Here is a 25,669-nt window from a genome sequence, read left to right as displayed (position 1 = left end):
CTAAAAATCCTTCCTTTAAAATATTATTAAGCTGGAGAGATGGCTCAGTGGTTAAGAGCACTGACTGCTCTTCCAGAGGTCCTGAGTTCAATTCCCGGCACCCACATGGTGGCTCACAACCATCTGTAATGGGATCCGATGCCCTCTTGTGGTGTGTGAAGACAGCTACAGTGTACTCATATATATAAAATAAATATATCTTTAACAAAAAAAAATATTATTAAAATCTCAAGCTACTATGAATATATGTACATATAGATGCACATATACATACATGTCTATGTGTGAACACAGTTTTCTAGAAAATTATACTTCATTACTTCACATTTGAACAGGGAAGGTAAGCTAAGAGAAAAATGAAATGCCTTACAATCTTGTATGATGCTTGTGCTAGGGACTCAGAGAAGCAGAATGGTAAGGTTTGAGGTTCCGTTAAGGTGAAGATCAAACTCCTGCTTTGACCATTGAAGAAACCAGAGTCCAGAAAAGAAGAACAATTTTCCAAAACACTCAGTCAGATGGCAGAGGATCTGTGAATGCATTCATGGATTCTGGATGGATCCATGGATTTATGGTATCGTGGGTAAGACATGCTGGGAGACGAAAACTACCAGAAGTAACGGTAGAGAGAGAAACCCATTAGGCTCCCACCAGTGAGAACTCTCTCAAAACCGCTAAGCTACAGAGCTCCAGGCTTTACACCTGACTGTGGTAGAACTGGCAATCGTGCTATCAGGACTCACTAAGTCGAAGCCATGTGCCTGTGTTCACACATGTGACTGTGCACATGTGCAGACATGGCTATGCACATGTAAGAGTAGATAATAACTCTGCTTCATGAGTGTGGTCCTAAACGACATGCAAAATGGCTTGCTCCTCTTCTTACTTCTTTGCCCCTTTTTTCCATACACTATTATTTTTAGTATTTCTTCTTCTCTTACATGCTGCCATTTAGCAAAACAGTTTCTTTAAGCTCCTTGTGTAAAGAAGTATAACAGCAGCTCCTGAGAGATGGAGATTCTGGAAGCAAAAGAGTTAGACTGGCTGAATTATTCATCTCTGGGTTCTACTGAGAGACCATGCCTCAACATAGGAAGTAAAGAATGACTAAGGATAACACTTGTGGTCAACCTCAAGCTGCTCCATGCACATAAACCTGTGTATATATGCAACTTACACACATGCAAACATGCATACACACATGCACAAGCATATTGACACACACAAGTATATTATAATGTGAATTTAAACTGTCTGCCATGGGCTGTTTGAACACCAGGTCTCCCTGGGTTGTGGTATTTGAGAGGTAGTAGAACATTTGTGGGAAAGTTAATAGATGAAAGAGTCGTGTTATTGGGAAACAGGCTTTGAGGCTTATAACTCTTACTACATGTGTTTTTATTTTTTATTTTTTTATTTTTTGACCCAGTTACTCTACTTCCTGTCCCACCAACATGTGAAAAAGCTGCTAGGGAACAGCTTACCAGCATGCCTGACCCAGTAAGAGAGCCAATACATAATGCCCAAGATTAACCTGTAAGCCCCACTTGACAAGGAACGAGGAACCTGCCAGGAATGCTGGGGATTGTAGTTCTTGGGAAATCACAACATCACATGGGAAAGTATGATGGGTTATCGGTTTGTCCTTATAAACCCGTGCAACAGCTCCAGGCCATTCTCAGCTGGGAACTCCTAGAGAATAGACTTGACGATAGTCGATCTTTTGATCAGTATTTAATGTTTAATAAAGCTTGCTTTAATTTTGGCCCAAGTTGGAATTGCTTTTTCTGGTGAATCTCAGGATTAATGTGTATCCCTTTAAACTAAAAGCCAAAATGAATTATCCCTCCATGAATTGCCTCTTGACTAATATTTAGTCAGAGTAACAAGAAAAATAAACAACACAGGAGATTGGAACCAAGAACTGAAATCATGGCTGTTTTGAGAAAACTGCCTGTGTGGTTCTTGACTTTTAGAACCAGTTCATAAGGAGAATGTAAACGAATTTGGAGCTGTAGGCTCACAAGTTCTAAGAATGCAGTAGGCACTTTATAGCCCCATTCTGGTAGCAGTGAGGAAGGTCAGAATGCAGATAGAAAGACAGGAAAGACTGTTCATGCAGTTTGAGAAGGGAACACAGCTGCTGGCAGGAATTGGACTAGAGTCAATTCACAGTGCACTCTGGCAAATGTACCTGGCTATGTCCTGCCTCTGTTGTAAAATTTAAGTAAGGCTGAATTTTAAAAAATAATGAATAAATTTGTTTCACAGAAGAAACAAGCATAGCATCCAGCCAATAGCAAGGTACTTGCTGACCACCTTTCAGTAAGGTTGTTGATAATGAAAAGTCAGAAAAATACTTAGAGCAGAAATATGTGAAAATTTGTGGTCTCATGAGGAGGAATGAAAGAGAGGTAGGTATAAATCAAAAGTCTACAGTTGTTAAAGCAACGAGCCAGCGACTCTGTACCAGCATAAGACAAGAGGCTCTTTGAGCAAGATCACAAACATCGGAGGCTCCTGGGTGTGACAATCCAAACTCATTTGGAAAACATTCATTTCAAAGAAGAGCATATGAAGGGAAAATGCTTGAACAAACAGGACTACAGCACAGGCAGAGGTTCTGACACAGCCACGAGGAAAAATACTGCTCCGGGTTCCACCCTGGGCATTCAGAGGCTATGCAACTGTGGTGAAAGGGGACCAGCAGCAGCAGCAGCAGCAGCAGCAGCAGAGTTTGGCATCATCATACACTTGCTGCCAGCTTTACATGCAGGGACATGTAAGAGTTACGGAGTCACGGAGGCTTGTAGCGAGATTCCAGAAAACTGTTAAAGTCAGGCAGTGTGTGAACAAGATTGGATTCCCTGCAGTGAAGCCCTGAGAGGTCATTGGGTGAAACTCTGAAGGTAAAGCCTAACTTGCAATGCAGAACCCGGATCCCCTCCCAGCCAATTATTAAAAATAACAGAAAATGTTCTTATATTGTTGAGAATAGTTTATGCTATCCTGGTTTTTTGTTATTCCAAATGAATTTGCAAATCGCTCTTTCTATCTCAATGAAGAATTGAGTTGGAATTTTGATGGGGATTGCATTGAATCTATAGATTGCTTTCAGCAAGATGGCCATTTTTACTATAATAATTCTGCCAATCCATGAGCATGGGAGATCTTTCCATTATTCTGAGATCTTGTTCAATTTCTTTCTTCAGAGACTTGAAGATCTTGTCATACCGATCTTTCACTTGCTTGGTTAGATTCACACCAAGGTATTTTATCTTATTTGTGACTATTGTGAAGGGTGTCATTTCCCTAATTTCTTTCTCAGCCTGTTTATCCTTTGAGTAGAGGAAGACTACTGATTTATTTGAAATAATTTTATATCCAGCCACTTTGCTAAAGTTGTTTATCAGGTCTAGGAGTTCTCTGGTGGAAGTTTTGGGGTCACTTAAGTATATCATCATATCATCTGCAAAAAGTGATATTTTGACTTCTTCCTTTCCTATTTGTATCCCTTTGACTTCCTTTTGTTGTCTAATCAATCTGGCTAGGACTTCCAGTACTATATTGGATAGATAGGGAGAGAGTGAGAAGCCTTGTCTAGTCCCTGATCTTAGTGGGAATGCTTCAAGTTTCTCTCCATTTAGTTTGATGCTGGCTACTGGTTTGCTGTAAATTGCTTTTACTATGTTTAGGTAGGGGCCTTGAATTCCTGATCTTTCCAGGACTTTTATCATGAAGGGGTGTTGAATTTTGTCAAATGCTTTCTCAGCATCTAGTGAGATGATCATGTGGTTTTTTTCCTTTGAGTTTGTTTATATAGTGGATTACATAGATGGATTTCTGTATATTGAACCTTCCCTGCATTCCTGGGATAAAGCCTACTTGATCATGATGGATGATTGTTTTGATGTGTTCTTGGATTCGGTTTGGGAGAATGTTATTGAGTATTTTTGTATCAATATTCATAAGGAAGATTGATCTGAAGTTCTTTTTTATTTTGGGGTCTTTGTGTGGTTTAGGTATGAGCATAATTGTGGCTTCATAGAACAAACTGAGTGGTGTTCCTTCTGTTTCTGTTTTGTGGAATAGTTTGAAGAGAATTAGTATTAGGTCTTCATTGAAGGTCTGAGAGAATTCTGCACAAAAACCATCTGATCCTGAAATTTTTTTTTGGGGGGGGATAGAAGACTTTTAATGACTGCTGGTATTTCTTTAAGGGTTATGGGACTGTTTGGATGATTTATCTTAGTACCTTACCTTTGGTACCTGGTATGTGTCTAGGAAATTGTCCATTTAATTCAGATTTTCCAGTTTTGTTGAGTATAGGCTTTTGTAGTAGGATCTGATGATTTTTTGAATTTCCTCAGTTTCTGTTGTTTTGTCTCCCTTTTCAGTTCTGATTTTACTAATTTGGATACTGTCTCTGTGCCCTCTGGTCAGTGTGGCTAAGGGTTTATCTATTTTGTTGATTTTCTCAAAGAACCAGCTCCTGGTTTTATTGATTCTTTGTATAGTTCTTTTTTGTTTTGACTTGGTTGGCTTTAGCTCTGAGTTTGATTATTTCCTGCTGTCTACTCCTCTTGTGTGTATTTGTCTCTTTTTGTTCTAGAGCTTTCAGGTAGTGCTGTCAAGTTGCTAGTGTGTGCTGTCTCCAGTTTCTTCTTGTAGGCACTTAGAGCTATGAGTTTTCCTCTTAGCACTGCTTTCATTGTGTCCCATAAGTTTTGGTATGATGAGCCGTCATTTTCATTAAATTCTAAAAAGTCTTTAATTTCTTTCTTTATTTCTTCTTTGACCAAGTTATCATTGAGTAGATAGTTGTTCAGTTTCTACATGTATGTGGGCTTTCCATTGTTTTTGTTATTCCTGAAGACCAGCCTTAGTCCATGGTGATCTGATAGGATACAAGGGATTATTTCAATTTTTTTTTTATCTGTTAAGGCCTGCTTTGTGACCAATTATATGTCTATTTTGGAGAAGGTACCATGATGTGCTGAGAAAAATGTATATTCTTTTGTTTTAGGATGAAATGTTCTATAGATAGCTCTTAAATCCATTTGGTTCATAATTTCTGTTAGTTTCTCTGTGTCTCCGTTTAGTTTCTGTTTCCATGATCTGTCCATTGCTGAGAGTGGAGTGTTGAAATTCCCCACTATTATTGTGTGAGGTGCAATGTGTGCTTTGCGCTTTAGTAAGGTTTCTTTTATGAATGTCAGTGCCCTTGCATTTGGAGCATAGATGTTCAGAATTGAGATTCATCTTGGTAGATTTTTCCTTTGACAAGGATGAAGTGTCCTTCCTTATCTTTTTTGATTACTTTTGGTTAAAAGTCAATTTTATTAGACATTAGAATGGCTACTCCAGCTTGTTTCTTGGGACTGTTTGCTTGGAAAATTGTTTTCCAGCCTTTTACTCTGAGGTAGTGTTTACATTTGTCACTGTGGTGCATTTCCTGTATGCAACAAAATTCTGGGTCCTGTTTATGTATCCAGTCTATTAGTCTACATCTTTTTATTAAGAAATTGAGTCCATTGATATTAAGAGATATTAAGGAAAAAATGATTGTTGCTTCCTGTTATTTTTGTTATTAGAGGGGGAACTTCCGGGCGAATTACCATCCCTGACCTAAAGCTGTACTACAGAGCAATAGTGATAAAAACTGAATGGTATTGCTACAGAGACAGACAGGAAGACCAATGGAATAGAATTGAAGACCCAGAAATGAACCCACACACCTATGGTCACTTAATCTTTGACAAAGGAGCTAAAACTGTCCAGTGGAAAAAGGACAGCATTTTCAACAATTGGTGCTGGTTCAACTAGAGGTCAGCATGTAGAAGAATGCAAATCGATCCATTCTTGTCTCCTTGTACAAAGCTCAAGTCTAAGTGGATAAAGGACTGCCATATAAAACCAGATACACTGAAACTAATAGAAGAGAAAATGGGAAAGACCCTCGAATACCTAGGCACAGGGGAAAAGTTCCTGAACAGAACACCAATGGCTTATGCTCTAAGATCAAGAATTGACAAATGGGACCTTATAAAATTGCAAAACTTCTGTAAAACAAAGGACACTGTCAATAGGACAAAATGGCAACCAACAGATTGGGAAAAGATCTTTACCAATCCCACATCTGATAGAGAACTAATATCCAATATATACAAAGAACTAAAGAAATTAGACTCCAGACAACCAAATAACCCTATTTTAAAATGGGGCACAGAGCTAAACAAAGAATTCTCAACTGAGGAAACTCAAATGGTTGAGAAGCACCTAATGAAATGTTCAACATCCTCAGTCATCAGGGAAATGCAAATCAAAACAACCCTGAGATTCCACCTCAAACCAGTCAGAATGGCTAAGATCAAAAACTCAGGTGATAGCAGATGCTGACAAGGATGAGAAAAAGGAGGAACACTCCTCCATTGTTGGTGGGATTGCAAGCTGGTACAACCACTCTGGAAATCAGTCTGGCAGTTCCTCAGAAAATTGGACATAGCATTACCTGAGGACCCAGCTATACCACTCCTGGGTATATATCCAGAGGAGCATCCAGAAGATGCTCCAACATATAGCAAGGACACATGCTACACTATGTTCATAGCAGCTTTATTTATAATGGCCAGAAGGTAGAAAGAACCCAGGTGTCCTTCAACAGAGGAATGGATACATAAAATGTGGTACATTTACACAATGGAGTATTACTCAACTATTAAAAACAGTGAATTCAAGAAATTCTTAGGCAAGTGGCTGTAACTAGATAATATCATCCTGAGTGAGGTAACCCAATCACAAAAGAATTTACATGGTATGCACTCACTGATAAGTGGATATTAGCTCAAAAGCTCACAATAAAGATACAACTCACAGACCACATGAAGCTCATAAAGAATGAAGACCAAAGTGTGAGTGCTTTAGTCCTTCTTAGAAGGAGTAACAAAATACTCATGGGAGAAAATTTAGAGACAAAGTGTGGGACAGAAACCAAAGGAGGTGCCATCTGGAGACTCTTCCACCTGGGTATCCATCCCATGTACAGTCACCAAAGCCAGATGCTGATGTGGATGCCAGAAGTGCATGCTGATATAGCTGTCTCTTTAGAGGTCTGCCAGTATCTGACATATACAGAGGTGGATGCTCATAGCTAACCATTAAACTGATCAAGGAGTTCCCAATGGAGGAGTTAGAGAGAAGACTGAAGGAGCTGAAGGCGTTTGCAGCCCATGGGAAAAGCAACAATATGAACCATCCAGAGCTCCCACAGCCTAAATCACCAGCCTGGGAGCACATACGGGGGATCCATGGCTCCAGCTGTATATGTAAGGGAGGATGACAGTGTCAGGCATCAGTGGGAGAGGAAGTCCTTGGTCCAGTGAAGGCTGGATGCCCCAGTATGGGGGAATTCGAGGGTGGGGAGGTGGGAGTATGTGGGTGGATGGGGGCGTATCCTCATAGAAGCAGGAGGAGGAGAGTTGAGTTTGAGGGTTTCTGGGGGGAATGGGGAAAGTGGATAACATCTGAAATGTAAATAAAATATCCAATAAAAAAATTTCAAAAAAAAAAAAAGCAGAGGATCTGGGATGGAGAAAAGCTGCAGGCAATAAATGGAGCGATTCAAGAGTGGCTGTGTGCACTGCAAATTGCAGGGCTGGAAGTACAGGACTATTCAAGCCTATTAGAGCCCAAATTACACCATTGCTTACCCTAGATTTTGGTCATAAGGCTGTAGGGTGTGATGGTTTTTCTGCTGGTTTCTGGTCTTGTTTTGGTCTGATCTTTCCTTACTATGCTCCCATTCGCCACTTCTGGAATGGAACTGCATTGCATATTACACATATCTGAGTTAGGAGATGGTGTTGAATTTCAGAAAGACTTTGGACTCAAGAATTTGGGGGGTTGTTTTGTTTAACAATGTTGAGAATGTAAACCTCTGCAAACATTTGAAGTAAGACTGAATACATGTTCTACTATGAGATGGCTAGCAGCCTATAGGATGGCATATTATGGGTTATATATGAAGAACCCCCCAAAGGTTCAGGAACACTTTGTCACAACTAATGATATTGTTTTAAAAGGTTATAGAGCCTGTAGAAAGTAGGGTGCAGAGAGAGAAAATAAGTTGCTAAGGCACAAGATTGGAGGATGCTCATTCCAACCTACTTCTAGCGCACTCTGTTTCCTGATCTACCAAGATATGAACCACTCACCATGGAGTTGCCCTCTGCCTTTTCCCACCATGATGTCATGTATTCTCCCAAATCATGAACAAAATTAATCTTTCCTCAGTAATCATAGGTAAGAGAATCATGAGTTTAAGACTAACCTGAGCTACACATCTTAGGGAGATGCAGAGATGACTTAGTAGAGTATTTGCTATTATAAGTATAAATAACTTATATTAGTCCCTAGCGCCTGAGTAAAAATACAGCAACAATGATATTTAATTCCACTGTTGGGTAGACAGAGATAGCTATGGTAGATGATAGACATATGTTAGATACATACATGCATGGATGGATGAATAGATAGATAGATAGATAGATAGATAGATAGATAGATAGATAGATAGATAATACATGATAAATAGGCAGACAGACAGATGATAGGTTGATAGATGGACAATAAATAATTTTTGGTGGGTGGGAAGGAAAGGTGGGGAAAGGGACAAACTTTATTATATTAAATGAAAGAAAAAGTAGTTTTATTTTAAAAAAAACAGTCAAAATTTAGCCATAGAGGAAAATGTTTGGCTTCTGTCTCTAAATTACATTTAAATTTGTTATTGGTTTTATGAACTGGAGAAAGTCATTATTATCTTAAAGGTCTGTAATACTATGAATTTCAAATAAACTATAACTAATGGAAATTTCATATGAAAGTAAAGAAAGGAGGTTATTTGAAGTTGAAGTTTCTGACTGTGTCATGTGATGCAGATTCAGCATAGCTAGCTTTGCAATACTTCACTGGTCTCATGTCTTCACTGATCTTCATTTTGTTGAGAGAGGTGTGCCAGAGGACTCCTGGTATTCTTGATGATCCTGGTCGCTCCCACTGACTTGTGCCAATTAGGCACAAGTGGTTTCTCCTGGATCATGCCATGATTGCTGATTCCTGTTTGGTGGCACTTTTGAGCTGGACTGCTGGTACCCTGACAGATGGAGAATGGAATTGTGCCAAAGAACTCTTCCAAACAGGTCCACATCCCCTTGTCCTACTTACCATTTTTCCTCCCCTACCTTTGGACAGTGGGCTAGAAGTGGGGTAGAAGCATTTGAGAACACTTATTAAAGTAGGTTTTGAAAAATGTAAGCCTACAGCTATTGGTCATTAAAAGATATCTGGCCCCTTGTGATATTTTATCTAACTCATTTATTTGTTCCTGCACAACTAAAATAAAACCTTTGATCTTTTTGCAATATTTCCAAATTACCATTTAAACTATGGCAAACAGCAGAACACAGAACTAGTTTTAATGTCTAAGAGTCAGTGAAGAAAAATATATCATGTTCACAACCCTAGGTCCTGTCTGTTGTTCACACCGTTAGAAAACACCAAGACTTCAGAGTTTTGCTCCATATTGCATCAAGCTTCATAGATGGCGTATCCTCCCTTCTCTACTGCATCAATGTTAAGAGTAGCACACACAGAGTTTCTACCAACCATGAACACTGGGTACACAGAGAACAGAGACATTGAAGTTGTGTTTCCTTAGGCTTACTGTGACTGAGTTGATAGCCTCATTGTGACAAGGTACATGTCTGCCTGTCTGTCTGTCTGTGTCTGTGACTATGTATCTGTGTCTGTGTCCATCTCTCTGTATCTGTCTGTCTTTGTGTGTGTGTGTGTCTGTCTGTCTGTCTGTCTATATCTGTGTGTATATATCTGTATATGTATGTTTGTGTGTGTGTATGTGTGTATGTGTGTATGTGTGTGTGGTGACTGTGATTGTGTCTGTGTCTGTCTGTATGTCTGTCTGTGTCTGTGTATGCCTGTATGTCTGAGTCTGTGTCCATATGTCTGTATCTGCCTATGTCTGTCTGTATCTGTGTATGTATGTCTGTGTCTCTGTATGTACTGTGTGTGTCTGTCTGTGTCTGTGTCTATATCTGTCTGTCTGTATCTGTGTCTGTCTGTATCTCTGTGTGTATATGTGTGTATCTCTCTGTGTCTGTCTATTTGTCTGTATCTGTCTGTATTTTTGTGTGTCTGTATGTCTGTGTGTTTGTGTAGGGGGGGAGTGTCTCCTCCAAATTGTTAAGCACACACAGTGGTTGTTCTCACCAGCACATGGTTAGTTGTTAGTTTTTCCTTTTTGTTTTAATTTTAAGAAAAACTAATGAGTTCCCAGAAGCAGTGGGAGCGCTCTGGGGCTGAATGTGATTTAAAGCCAGCAGTAAAAGAAAAGGAAGACAGGGAAGGTAGCTGGTTAATTGACCTTTATTGTGCCTTCTGGTTCATTTAGAATTGGAAATTAAATTAACATGATAATTCAGTCCTACTGTGTTAAGGCTGCTATAAACCCATTAAATTTTATGGCCATTGATTTAGCATTTTTTTCTATTAACTGGGTTTAATTTCCAAAATTGTCATGCAGGTTCTGAAAAGTGATTCATTCATCCTGGTTCCTTCAAGTTACTAGTGTGTGGCCTCTTTTTAATAGTGTTCACATAATTATTCAAGCACGGAGAGCCCAACTGCCCCTCAAAGCCAGGATTCATCCTGAGACAAAGCTGTTGAAATGAGGAGGATTCTGGATGGGAGAAAAGAGAGACATTTCCTGTAGCAAAATCAGATTTCCTAGAGGTCAGACCCCCAAATTTAACCTGACAAAGGATGCACTTAGGGTTTGCAAGATAGAAAAGTCCAGCTGACACTTTTACTTTAAAAAATTATTTACCTTAATTCTGTGTGAGTGTGTGTGTGTGTGTGTGTGTGTGTGTGTGTGTGTGCAGCAGGCCTTAGATTCTTGGTGCTAGAGTTGAGCAAACCAGTGTGGGTGCTGGGAGCTAAACTAGGGTGCCTGGTCATAACTACTGAGCCACACCACCAGCCCCAATGTTTCTATATTTAAAGTGTCTAGCTAATACAAAATCTTGTATTGTAGCGTCCCGAATGCCTTGTCATCTACTGAGAAATTACATTTTTACTAGCAATCTGAAGCCATTTTGGGGAGATGCAGGTTATAAGTGTACACATTTTCTTAGCACAGCAATGACTATTCTTTTAGTATATTAACTCAGGAACTCAAGTTTCACTTTGAGAACCATCACTATCTGAGGTCTCTGAGAACCTCCAAAAGATTCCCTCACTTAGCTTTGTAGTGCTTTTGAGAAGCAGAAATATTACCTCTTTAGATTTGTATTCTTTACCACTAAAGAAAGAAGCTAATCCCTTACACACCAAGAATAGACCCTTAAGCCTTTCAGCAATCCTGGGCTTCCAACCCTAGGATTAAACTACCATCATATTTTTCATTATTTTTAATGGTATGCTCAATTAAAATGTCTTTTTTTTCCCAATGCTGCATCATAGTGGATCTGTTAATATGATAGTATAAATGGCTGTTTTAATGTGTACAGCATGCTTTTGTTAGTTTTGTTTAACAATTGGCAATCATAATTAAAGGTCCTTAGAGCCTCTGAAGATATTTGCTACTGGAAAATGGTATATAAATACTTCACTTGTTTTTGAGCAAATAAACCATATCTAAACACTATTGCCTTCCAGGCATGTGGTTGCTGTCTACAAAGTTCACACTAAGGAACTACATGAATAAATTACAAAACAAAACAAAAATTGCAATACACACAAACCCCTCATAATATTAAATTAATGTTTTTGTGTTAGGCTGCATTCACAGCTGTCCTGGGGCAAATGCGGCCAACATACTACAGATTGGACATGCCTGCTAAATGTTTCCACTCGAAGCCAGTGTTGTTACAGCCTCGTATGTGCTTTCTAATTTAATGAATAACCAGATGTGGTACCAATCGAAAATATTATATAAAACATGCATGTGTGGGAGGAGTGTGAATGAAATTCTTCTCTTAAAAGGGTAACAAACATTAGATTGCTAAAAACATAACCCTATGAAAAAGTATCCCCAAGTAGTTGATCATGAGGCCTGTGTGTGTGTTGGGGGGCTGGGGGGCTGGATGCGGGAACATCTGGCTCAATGACAGCAGAATGGCAACCAAAGCCAAAGAGTGTAAGCACTCAGGTAAAACTTAATGGAGACTGCTCCACGAGAAAAGGTGGAGGTAGTACTAACGAGAAACAAGCTGCCCCTGAATGAAAAGAGAGAGATGGGGGATGGGCTGGGGAGAAAGAAAAAAGACAAGACTGCTCCTGGGTATGGTGGAAGAGAAGGTTTATTGTAGATATGAGGGAGAACACACCCAGAGGTAGAGACAGAGACATCTGTGAGAGTCCAGAGTGAACATGACTGGCAGACTGAGTCAAGCCATATGAGAAGAAGTAGGAGAGGAGAGGAGAGAGCCTAGAGACCAAGATGGCAAAAGGGCAAAAGGGGGCCAGAAAGGGCTGGCATAGCCAAAATGGCTGGGTTATATAAAAATCAGAAATACTAGGGGAATGGAAAGCCTAGCCCAGGGCCTGACCTGAAATGGTTAGAATAGGGGGCAGCGTTTGACAGCCAGGAGGACTCTATAGCACATAGGGTCTGAGGGATGCTGGGAGAACACAGAAGACAGAGTCTGCTTTAATTACATTGATAGGCACCTCAGTTTGTCCAGGGCTTGATACTTAACACCTGAAACAAAAGAAGTAGTTACCTTTTATCAAGCTGGTAGATTAGGTTCTGGTAAACCGCCATTTGCCGCGTGTGTATCTGTGGGGGGGGGGGGGTTCCTGTGCATGTGTCTGTGGTCTTTTTGACTGTCTGTGTATATTTGTGCATATACGGGTGCACATGTGTGAGGAGGCCAGAGAACGACCTCAGGTATCATTCCTCAGACGAATCCACCCTGTTTTCTGAAACAGTGGCACTCACTGGCTTGGAGCTTTCCAAGTTGGCTGTTTGCCTGGTCAGAAAGCTCCAGGGAACTTTATCTGTGCAGATGTCCCTCTGTCCTAACCTACCATTACTTCTACCATGCCTCTTTACTCCTTACAGGTCAGTGTCCTTTACTGTTCCAAAACTTGAAGATGGAGAGTTTGGCAACCCCACCCCATCCTCTAGATGATTATGTGAATCCTGTGTGACTAAATCATGCCTGGTGAGTGATGACTGACTGAGGTCAAGAATGGCTGAGATAAGCCAGCCAGCATCAAGAAGCAGCAGCAAGAATATAAACAATGTGCTGCCCATATGCTTCCTTCCAAATGTGTACAAGAGTTTAAACACACCAACATAAATACTGTTTACTGATTGTTTACTATTTTTACTATTGTTTTAAATATAATGTAATGCATTAACACATGGCAAAATTTAAAGAAGATATATACACTAAACTTTACAGAGAAATCATTTGACTAATTGTTTCTTTTTGAGCTCTGTCTGCTAAGAGGAACTAGAAATAATAACATCCTAGAATCAGTGAGCACAAACCATACACAGATCTTGGTCTTTTTCTTTCCCTTGTTTGTTTGTTTGTTTGTTTGTTTGGGTGCTTTGTTTTGTTTTGTTTTTTTGGAAACAGGGACTCACTATGCAGCTCTGGACCGTCTGAAATTTCTGTAAAACAGGATAGTCAAACTCACAGTGATCCACCTGACTGCCTCCCAAGTGCTGGTAGTAAAGGTATGTTCCACTATGCTCAGATGGATTTTAGCTTCTAACACCATTCCCCAGTTTAAGGCTTTTTGGAAAAATAACTAATTCTAGAATCACAGCAGAGTATATGTAGGACAAACATGGAGTGTATTACAGAGAGTCCTAAAGTAAAACACGTGCTCTGAAAGCAAAGGATAGGAAGGGAGCAAAGAGACAATGAAGACAAAGCAAAAAGTTCAGAATTGCCGAAGCTGAGTGAGGGACAAACTGAGTATAGTTCTAGATTCTGACACAAAGAGCAAAACAAATATCCAATGGTCCATTCTGACATAATAATTGAATGCAGGAATTAATGAGAAGAAAGTATAAAAGACAAGAAGAATTGTAACTGGTTTCTGTAGAGACTCCTCCCTCAGGCAGATGGACCCTAGCTCCTCACCTCCTGGGTGAGCTGTGACTGGGGGCGGCTGTATGAGGAACAGAGGGAGGGATGGGAAGGACAAAAGTTACTGGCAATGAAAGACCCTGGAAAACCATCCTTTATACAGTGATCGAAGGTGACACCACAAGGAAAGTCTGAGAATCTATCAGACAGAAGGAAGCAAAGAAAATACGACTTTTGTTGTCCTTTTGCATGTACTCTTCGAATTTTTTATGGACTCCTAGAAAAATAAAAAAGGAAAACTTGGCAAAATGGTGACATCCAAGTAAACTCTAGAGATTGGTTAATTAGTAGTGCTCCAATATTGAATCCTTGATTGTGACAAATATAACAAAAAATATATTTAAAATTAGAGAAACTAGATGGGAAATGTACAAGAACTGTCTTCACTATCTACAAAATGACTATAAATCTCAAACTATTTTTTTAAAGATCAATAAATAGCATACCTATAGGGTGATACTCACACCTAAGTTAAGCACCTTTGTACTGAAAAGTAAGTACCTGGCAGGTATTTCCTCTATGCCAAGCTTTCTTAGTGTATCTTGGTGGTCCTAGATAAGGTTAATGAAGGTCTTCAATTCATCTGGACACATGGAAGCCTTTTTAAAACATACATTATTGGATCATATTACATAACAACTACACAAAAACCTTTTCTAGTTTTGACTTTCTATATCACTGTCCTTTGCAAAAAGAATATGATGTTTTCAGTTAACAAAGCACGCTTATAATAAATATGGCATATACTAACCAACCAGAATGTCATATCTCTCTGGGTTCGGTTAATGGTCCAAGGTTTGATAATGGAACCCAAGCATTGTCAGGCATAGTCACGAGTGGATTGCTACAAAATGGTTGGTATCCTGAGAATGTGATCTATGCTGAATTAAATACACATACAGCTACCAGAACATTGTTCCCAGTCATAGGATAGTCGTTAATTGATGAAGACATTCAGAGGGAAAAGAGAAACATTCATGAGAGGAAGAGACAACACCATCTAAAGACCTGGATGAAATAGTTGGCACCTGCCCCTCAGACTCTCAGCTATTTGCCCTGATAAACAACTGCTTTCCCTAATGTGAATCTGAGTCATATTTCTGTTGCAACAAAGATTTTAATTAATAAAAGAAGGTCAAGATTGAATAGCTGGATCACTAACTGATAAGTCATTTTTTCACTAATTCTGGTCATTTTTGTGGTAAATTGAAGTACTAAAAATTATGGCATACTCGCCTTTTGCTATGTACTATGCTAAGCCATAGAAATACAAAGATATAAAAATTAAAGTCTATAGAGGAGACAGACAAGGAGATGAAAAAAATCTCCAGTTCAATGTGACATATAATACACCGATGTGTGTGTTATTGGAAGCCATGCACACTACAAGATGGGTCCACAATGCAGAAGTACTGCACCATCCTAAAGAAAGGCCATGATATAAGTTTAGGAGAATGAGTTAAAGTTAGAAACCAAGCTGAGACTGAGGTGGAAAGAAGCTGACACCAAGCAGAAGGAGCAGCTTGTGTGATACAGCAGCAGGAGGAAGCTGTCTGCTTTAACTAACTGCAAGTACTCAAGATAAAAATCCACACGAACAAAGCCACTGAAGTAAATGTGATCAACAGGGGAGTTTGTGACTAAATTGTAGCCCAAAGACAAGCAAGGACTACAAATGACAGTTGATTGTATCGCTGTGGATAAATGGCACATATTGTAAATGTTTGCTATTTCTACATATGTGCACATGCATAAACACACACACACAAACACACACACCCCTTCCATCTTACACAGCCAAGCATTGTCTTCCAAGACTCAGTAAAATATCAAAACAAAAACATCCTTTCATTTGTAGCAGATAACTTGCTTGTAGGCAATTTAGACTGAATATTTGTCCTTGTATACATGGTCATTCAGCGAGTACTTCAAATTCCCAGTAAGAATTTTTCATGAAAGTTTTGCTTTGATTGATTAAATAAGAGGAGGTTTTTTTCTCCCTTAGAAAATGTTCACTGGACTATCAGCAGCTTACTTCCCACTGAAGGGTACAGAGAACATATTATCACTGGTTCATGAAATTCAATGAGAATTTATTTACCACAATTGTGGTGTCTGAGGACCAATTTTCAAAACTGTGGATCTGGTTCAGTCCAACAAATACCCATTAAGTTTCTACACTGTGAGAGCCACTATTCTGGAGATGCTAGAGGGACAAGCTGAATTCCCCATGCAAAAACAAATTTCCTCAATCATGCAATGAAGGGTTCTTTATATATCAAAGTTGGCAGGAAATAGAGAACTAAAATTGTTTCAAACTGTTGTTGGCAGTAAGCTTCTGTCTGTGTTAATTACACTCTGCGTTTGAGGCGCATCATTCAGTCAACAGTGAGAGTGTTGTAGCCTTTCTGTGATTGACTAAATACCAAATTACTATGTGCAGCTTTGGGGAGTTTTGAGTTTATCAAATTTACATCATTTCCAAACTTGGTGATTTAACAATTTGGGGATTTTTCCAGCCTGAACAGCTTTGATAAATAATTAGTCATAAACATAGAGTAAACACAAGCACACGTGAAAAAAAAAAAGTTACGGACCTTAAAGACAGATAGATTCCTGAGCAAACTGCCTTAATTTATGTTTGAATGGACGATAGCTTGATAAAGAATAGTTCATCTACATTGCATACTAATATCTTCTACTTACAAATAATTATATCAGGCATGAAAATATTAACAGAATTTAGTCAACAATAGCATATATGTACATGAATACGCTTGTGTAATCGATATTAGTGTAGGGGCAAGAGTTGTTCATTAAAATAACTGAAGGTCATGACAATAACAAACACAAATGAAATGGAGACATATATGCTTATTGCTCTTGATTTTGTGTTTGCTGTTTAATACTCAATGTACAGCTGAAATGAGTATTTTAGCATGAAGTGAGGACCCAGCAGGCTGCCTATATTTGATTGCATGCTGGAACCAGCTAGTACTGGCTTGAAAGAGTTGACTTTGTGAATCTTTTGTTGGCTCAGTGTTCAGTGGCTTAATATATGGCCCTACTGAGGACAGTTACTCCACAGAAATCGGCAAATGTTACAAATCACTGCTTTTCTTTTCCAGGAGAGTTTTCTGGTAAGTATTTATCAGAATACCACCGGATATATGTGTGTTTATAGATGTATGGATATGTGCATTGTTAATGTATATACTATATGCACAAATATACACACAGAGTATATATAAAGTAATAGAAGGCTAAGGAAATTCAAACTAGCCATTTACTTTAGTACACATATATAGACATGGGGTATATTTGCTCTTTAGTAGGAAATGATAATGGCAGAAAAATGATAGATGATAGAGAGACAGATTGATGATAGGTAGGTCAATAGTAGGGTATGTTTGAAGTTTTAAAAGGAAATATAAGCTTAAAATCACAACAAATAAAAAGTTATTTCTATAAAGAAAAATAAGTAAATAAAGTTGGAATTAAAAGACATAGTGGGTCATTAATAGTGTGCCAATTAATTCAGCAAATGAAGAGATGTAAAGCATCAACAGACTCAAGGACAGAAATCACATGATCATGTAATAGATGCAAAAAAAAAAGGTGTGGCATACTTAACTTCAGTTGTCAACTTAAGTTCTCAACTTCCCAGAGTCACTTAGGAAGAGAGCCCCTCAACTGAGGATTTGCTTAGATCAGATTAGACCATGTCTGTGAGGCATTTTCTTAATTGATAACTGATGTAGGAGGGCCCAGCCCACTGTGGATCGTGTCATTCTTAGGTAGCCGAGCAAGCCAGATGGAACAAACCATTCAGCAGTCTCTTCCATGGTGTCTGCTTCATTTGTCCAAGTTCCTCTTTGAGCTCCTGATCTGTCTTCCTCAGATAATAGTCTAATCTGTCCAGTGAAGTAAACCTTTTTCCCTGAGGGATTTTTTGTGTTTTATTGTAGCAACAGAAATTAAATACATGGTCTTTGACAAAAATCTGACAGATTTTTCCTTCATAATAAATATCCTGAAGATTCTAGGAGTGGAAGACATCTATCTCAGCATAATGAAGGCTAAATATGACAATCCTGTAGCCAACATTGTGATAAATGGAGAAAAACTAAGAGAGGGAGCAAGACAAGAATGTCCATCCTATCTACTTCAATTTAATATGCCACGTGAAAGGTTAGAAAAAGCAATAAGACTAAAGAAGAAAATAAACAGGATATAAACACACACACACACACACACACACACACAAAGGAAGTCAATATACTGGGAAACAATCCCATTCACAATAGCCTAAGCCTCTTTTAACCCTTGTAAAGGTTAGAAGCTGCCCAGCATTCTAAGGTATGAATGTGTTAAGACACTAATTTCTAAAATATGTAATATTTATGACGAACATATGAGTTGCCTCATGCTATAGGAATACTTACAAATAGAAAGCTTATATTGAGAGAAAAGGATAAAAAAGAAAGCTTATGTTGACTAGTCCAATACCAGATGACAGAAACTTTGCCCAGAGGAGCATCTTTTCATATTAGGTATCTCAAGGAGAAAGCTACCTCCTCTTGTGACTAAAATGCTCTATCATCCACTAAAAATAAGCTGATGCATCAGTAGAAAAAAGAATATATTTATAGAGCCAGAAATATGGATTCAAATTCCATAGTCTAAGTAAAACTGAATAGAGGAACAATTTGCAATATTCCATGTGTAGGAAGGAGAACCATAGAACACATCACAGGGTCCTGGAGTTCAAATCAATCTGTTAAAGACAAGATAGATTGACTCAGAAGAGATATGAATATCTGAGGAAAAGAATGGGCAGTGTGTGCTTGAGCTAGAGACAGTACATGGTACATCTCTTCCCAACTCCACTTTAAATGGCATACTATTGGTAGCTTGTAATGGCCATTGGATGGGTATTGATGCCACAGAAACTGGCAAACCTTATGAACTCATCTTTCCCACATTCCAGACTTTTATATATTTGAGAATCATCCCAGGAACCCCACAAGAACGTAACAAAAATTGTAAATAGCCCCAATATAATATCCTTATTCTCTCTCTTCTCTGATGATTTCCAAACTCAGTCAGAAGGTACAGGTCATGAGAATGCAGTGATTTCCTTTCAGACAGACCTGCCTACTAATATCTATAATAGGAGGTGGGGTAGATAGAGTCAATGTGTTAGTATTTTCCATTCCTGATGCCACTTTCCTTTTTGAGGCCAGCAGCATCCCTCTTTGGAATGACCAGAGTAAGTGCTTCTGGGGTGGTTTGAATGAGAAATGACCTTCATAGAATCAACCATCTGGATACTCCTTCCCATTTGGTGGCTATTTGAGGGAAATCACGAGGAGTCACAGACTAATTGGAAGAAGAACCTCACTGGGCATGAGCTTTGAAAGTAGAATACTTCACCCTACTTCTAGTTTGATTACTCTGCTTCCTGCTTGCATTTGAAAATGTAATCTCTGAACTTCCTGCTCTGGAAGTTCACTTCCAGAACTTGAAGTTCACACTTGAAGACATGCCTCCCCTGTCATTATGGACTCTCCATCTGGGACAATAAGCCCAGATAAACTCTCCCTTCTGTAAACTGCCTTCATAATGGCATTTTATTCCAGCAACAGCAAAGTAATTAATATACCCTCCAATCTATTCTGTACACCACAGTCAAAGTAAAATTCCTAAGAGAGGAATATCTTTTTGTCCCTCCTATGCTTTAAACAATAAACAGTTTCTTCTTGCTCTCAAACCAGAGTACATAAGTCTTCTGGACTCCAGCATCTCAGGCCCCATCTTCTAACCCTAGTTTCTGAGGAATACCCACCCCAGCATTTCCAGAGGTGGCTCTTTCTGCATTTCTCTTACCTACCCCCTTTTTACCTATTAACCTCTGTCTTAATCTTCAGATCTCAATCACAGCATCTTTCTGATGATGACATCCTAACATCTCTACTTTACCCCATATGTGTCTTTACACAGATACTGTTGCTTCGTCCTATTCTGGGACGATCCTGATTTGTAGTGCCTGGGTTCTCTTTATTTTCTCTCAGCAATTCCTTGTGAACAGAGACCATTTCATTCAACCTCATATCCCCAGTACTTAGTGCAAGTCTTGCTTATAGCAAGTCTCAAAACACCTTAAGAAGGTGAAGCTCTAACGTTGAAATATTAAGTGACAAGATCAGCTCCCAGGGAGTTATTTTTGCTGCAGTATTTCATAGCTAACAAGGAAAGGCACCTCCATTCTGTTACTATTAACCCATTTGGGTTATTGGAATATTTCAGCAGTTAAACTCCATCTTGTAATGCATGTTAACATTCTCATGAAGCACAAGAGTAACATAGTATACACCTAAAGTGAGGTTTATTTAACCAAACCTACAAGCAAAACAGGAGCAGGGGGCAATAATTCTTGAGTTCGCCTACAATGTGGTTGGCACAGCATAGTGTGTATATCATGAGAAGTTCTTCATACATGAAGAAGTACCTCTGTACTTCTATATTTATCAAAAAGTTGGAGAAGGTACGGAGTATATTTGTAACCTATCCAACAAAAGAATCTCTATTCTTTGAAGTGTAGCTCACACTTAGTGACCCTGTCTATTCTCATATAGCTTACTACAGAGGTACCTCATAGAGCCAGGAGGCAGCAAACATGGCCATTATTGAGTTTGGCTGTGAGTTGTCTCCCCCAGAAGTTCAAGTGTTGAAGTTCTACTCCACAGCTGGCTGCACTATGAAAAAATGTTTGGATTATGAGCATTCTGACTTCAGCAGTAGATTAATCCATTGGGAGGTAGCATTATTAGGAGAAAATGGAAACTTCTGGAAGTGGGACCTATCTGGAGGAAGTAGGCCACTGGAGGTGTGCTCTTGAATGAGTTACTTATTTTATTACTGGATCCTCATTCATTCTCTTTGCTTCCTAGCTGCCATGAGAAGATCAGCAGCTCTCGTCCCCAGCCCCTTTCACCATGATGTACTACCTGACTACATATAGGCCCAGAAGCAGCAGAAACAGACACCATGGTTATCACCTGTGAAGCAAAGCCAAAGTAATTCTTCTCTCCTTGAAACTGATTTTTTGAATGTGTCACAGAAAAGAAAAAAAATCAACACAAGTAAAAATCCATAAAACATATATTTTTCTATGGTTCTTCCATATTACTGAGTGCTCAGAAGGAAACACAATTTGAGTGTGTAAAACTACCCCAGTCATATTTCTTCTCAAAAGGCAAGGTAAAACTAATAGCTCAGTAACTTACAGGTAGCACGTTCCATAAGCATGGAAATCTGTGAGAATGGAGAAGTCTCCTATTCTAACACAAGCCACGGATAAAGTCACCAAGTATCATTCTAATGTATAGGCCCACGTGGTTCTAACACTGTTCTCTTGTATAAAAAACCATCCCACATGTTCTTAAGACAGCAATGATGATTTGATTTGACATTATTAACTACATTAGTAACTAGACCATTATTCAGGAACTCTCTGGCCATCTGATTCTGGTCTTATCTCTGCAGATTACAGTTAGGTGATGGCTGGAGGTGAAATAGTAAGAAGAAATAGTAGGAATTAGTTGGGAATCTGTCTTCAGTAGTCTCTGGGCTTCTGCATGTGACTTCCTTCCCTGGAATAAGTTGAGTTTTGTTACAGTTTAGATCAGAACATCCTCCATAGTCTCATGTTTTTGAGTTGTTCCGTGGCTGGTAACACTGTTTAGAGGAGATAATAGAGCCATGAGATCAAGCTAGCTTGGAAGAAATAAGTTCCTGGGATAGGCCTGTAAGGGCTGTACCTTTAGCTCTGATTGCTCTCTGCCTCCTCATCAGCCATGATGTAAACAGTAATTCTTTACAAGTTCCTACTTCACACTGTGCCTTCTCCTTCACGAAAGAGTGAAATCAGTCTAAGCTCAGGAACCAAAACAACGTTTTCCTCCTGTCTCTAATCAGATATTCAGGTCATACCAACAAGAAAGTTATTAATTCCATGTTTCTCTTGTAACACATTGATCTTGAGGTGTTTTGGTGATTTAGAAATCTAGAGCAATATTTAAGGACCTATGCAAGAGCTTCATCACTTTTTATCATCTAGATAATATATATCACAATGGTCATGGTGATGAGCCCACCCTGATTCAAGAGAAAACATATAGATCCCACCTCTCATAGCATAAGCAGAGCTATTATATCAGTCATCTTTGGAATATACTGATTACCAAAGGCACCAAAAGAACCCTTCCCAAACCAAGAATGGTACCCAATTTTCACTATTCATTTGCTATCATAATGAAGGTCCCATGGAAAGAGGCTCATACTATGCTTTGGCAGAGAAATGAAAGGAAGATAAGATGATCTTAACTCACCTGGTGCAAGTAATGAGAGAGAGAGAGAGAGAGAGAGAGAGAGAGAGAGAGAGAGAGAGAACTCTAGTTATATTGTAGAAAGTAAAGTAGAAAAAGAAAAAGTAGGAAAATTATTAGAATCTGTTTGTTATCTCCTCTTCCTAAGAATTTGTATGTTGCCAAATGAGACAAACAATGGTACATACCTCAAAAAGTAAGTGTGAGAATTAACATAGATAACTCAATATAAGGAAGCTTAGATGACACTAAGTGGCATGTGCCTGTAACCCCGGCATGTGGGAGATGGACATAGAATGATCACAAATTCAAGGCCAACCTGAGTTATATGGTAAGACCCTGTTAAACAAAACAAAAATGGGAGATACATATGATAAAATATTACACATACATGTGCATATGCTTAGCATTTTCATATTCTCATCAATATCTATGTGAGAGATGATAGCTGCTAACACTTAAGGAAATGAATGAATTTTAAATATTTATTACATGAGAAGATAAAGGAGGCAATCAAGAATGACTGCTATAATTTGAATGTGAGCAAATTGTTGAGTAATAATGGGTAAGAAACAGAAGACTGTTCTCCTAGCCTCTGATACAAGACTTAACTCTTCCTGGAAGATGATTTTAAAATACTCAACTGCAGTAACTTGAAGAAGTTGTCCAATTTCTCAACTGTAAGGTTCGATTTCTTCACCTGTGAAAATGAGATGATCATAATGTGTATGTGTGCAGATAACACAAACCGACTCTGTTATCTCATTAGAAGAGAATAAGAATGTTCATAAACACATGAGAAAATAAATCATGGACCCATTCCACTTAATCAATGAGCAGAGCTGTAAAAATAACATACAGAAGAGAGGAATCTAGTACTGCCTCAGCTGACTGGGCTCTGTGTAGCTGTCCTATACTGTTTGATCATATGTTAATTGTCATAAGTTAAATGTACATTTTTTTCTAGTGGATGCTAACATAGATGATATCAAGTACAATTGGAGCCAGAATTGACTGACTAAAATTATAATAAAATAGAGTGTATAGATATAGATCCCATGTTCTGAGACTCAAAAAAACACTGACACCTGGAAAATGAGTGAATGATATAAATCATCCTCAGACTTTCATGAGCCTAAAAGCTGTGCTTGTCTCTTGGCTTCTATGGTTCTTCTCTTTGAGCTGCTACCACATGCTTGAGCTTGTACACACCTCATCGGAATTCCATTTCAATTTTCAGAGCTTTCATTATAAGGCTCAAAATCTTTGGATGGTACTAACTACTGGGTCAATAGTGTATTGACACATATGCCTCCATGTTTACCCCTCTGGATTTTTAACCATAAGCCAGAGATATCCAATCAGCAATTGAATGACCCAAAATATCTTCCAGAAAATTTTTCAACAATGATGAGATTCATTCATTCTTTCAAATTACCCAGTTAAACAAAATACTCTGGAAGTATTCAAGGGCACAATGTCTCCCTGTCACGAGCTGAATCAGAGAATCTCCAGGCCATTGCCCAAAGGAAAACAAAACAGATAATACAAGTCTGAATCACAAGACTGAGCTGTGATATTCTGGGTGGACAGGAGCCAATACTGATATTCTTCAGCCCACTTCCCACAAACTCTTCTCCAGCATGCTCATTCCCTGTCCTTTTCTCTCTCCTCCTCTCTCCCTCCTGCCCACCTGCTTGTCTCTCACAGAGTTAACTGTTTTCTATTTTAGTGTGAATGTTCCATTGTGGAATATCAGTGCAAGTTATCTTCAGAATTAAACTGATACCAGTTTACACAACTCTCCTCTCCTGAGGACTCCATTCATTGCATACCCCAGGGTTTCCTCTAACTGCCCCTTCTAGTTTAGGCCTAACCTGTCATGTTTAACATAGAGTAAGCATTCAGTTCTTCATTTTCCAGCTACCCAGTCTTTTCTCACACTACCACAGGGGCAGTGTCCATCTTACTATGTCAGCTTTCTTCAAACCTTCAGCAAATTTACTACTTGGATAAAATTCCAATTTCATAAGACATAAAAACCTGTATCTAACTTCTCCACTTATGTCATGCTACCTCCCCATCTCCAACATTCTCAGGTGAGACTTGATGATAGTCCATCATTTATCATGGCCCTTTGTCCAGGTTTTCATGCTGTTGCTTTCTTTCCAGAATGCCCTTTTTTACAACCCCATTGAGGTCCAGGTTAAAAAGCATCTTTGTCTTAGTGTGCTCATTCATTTTCCCAGTCTTCCCTATGCCTCTGGAACTGCCCTAGAACCTGTAGCCAATGAGCAATGTGCAGAACCAGCACGCAACTCTCACAATCCATTGCCAGGCCAGACAGGCAACAATCACAGAAACAGGGGTGAAGCTGAAACTGTGGCCAAGCTGAAAAAGAAAACAAGTACTTGCAACAGATGAAAAATTACAGCTCTGAGTGCCTACAAAAAGAAACTGGAGACAGCATACACTAGCAGCTTGACAACACACCTGAAAGCTCTAGAACAAAAAGAAGCAAACATACCCAAGTGGAGTAGACGTCAGGAAATAATCAAACTCAGGGCTGAAATCAACCAAGTAGAAACAAAAAGAACTATGCAAAGTATCAACAAAACCAGGAGCTAGTTCTTTGAGAAAATCAACAAGATAGATAAACCCTTAGCCAAACTATCCAGAGGGCACAGAGACAGTATCCAAATTAACAAAATCAGAACTGAAAAGGGAGATATAACAACAGGAACCAAGGAAATTCAAAAAATCATCAGATCCTACTACAGAAGCCTATACTCAACAAAACTGGAAAATCTGGATGAAATGGACAATTTCCTAGAGACACATACCAGGTACCAAAGTTAAATCAGGATCATACAAACCATCTAAACAGTCCCATAACCCCTAAAGAAATAGAACCAGTAATAAAGTCCCCAACCAAAAAAAGCCCAGGACCAGATGGTTTTAGTGCAAAATTCTATCAGACCTTCAAAGAAGTCCTAATACCAATACTCTTCAAACTATTCCACAAAACAGAAACAGAAGCAACACTACCCTACTCGTTCTATAAAGCCACAATTACATTTATACCTAAACCAC

The sequence above is a fragment of the Grammomys surdaster genome, unplaced genomic scaffold, assembly GCF_004785775.1.
Source record: "Grammomys surdaster isolate TR1022 unplaced genomic scaffold, NIH_TR_1.0 97, whole genome shotgun sequence".
Lineage (NCBI taxonomy): Eukaryota > Metazoa > Chordata > Mammalia > Rodentia > Muridae > Grammomys > Grammomys surdaster.
Note: the sequence above shows the minus strand (reverse complement) of the source record.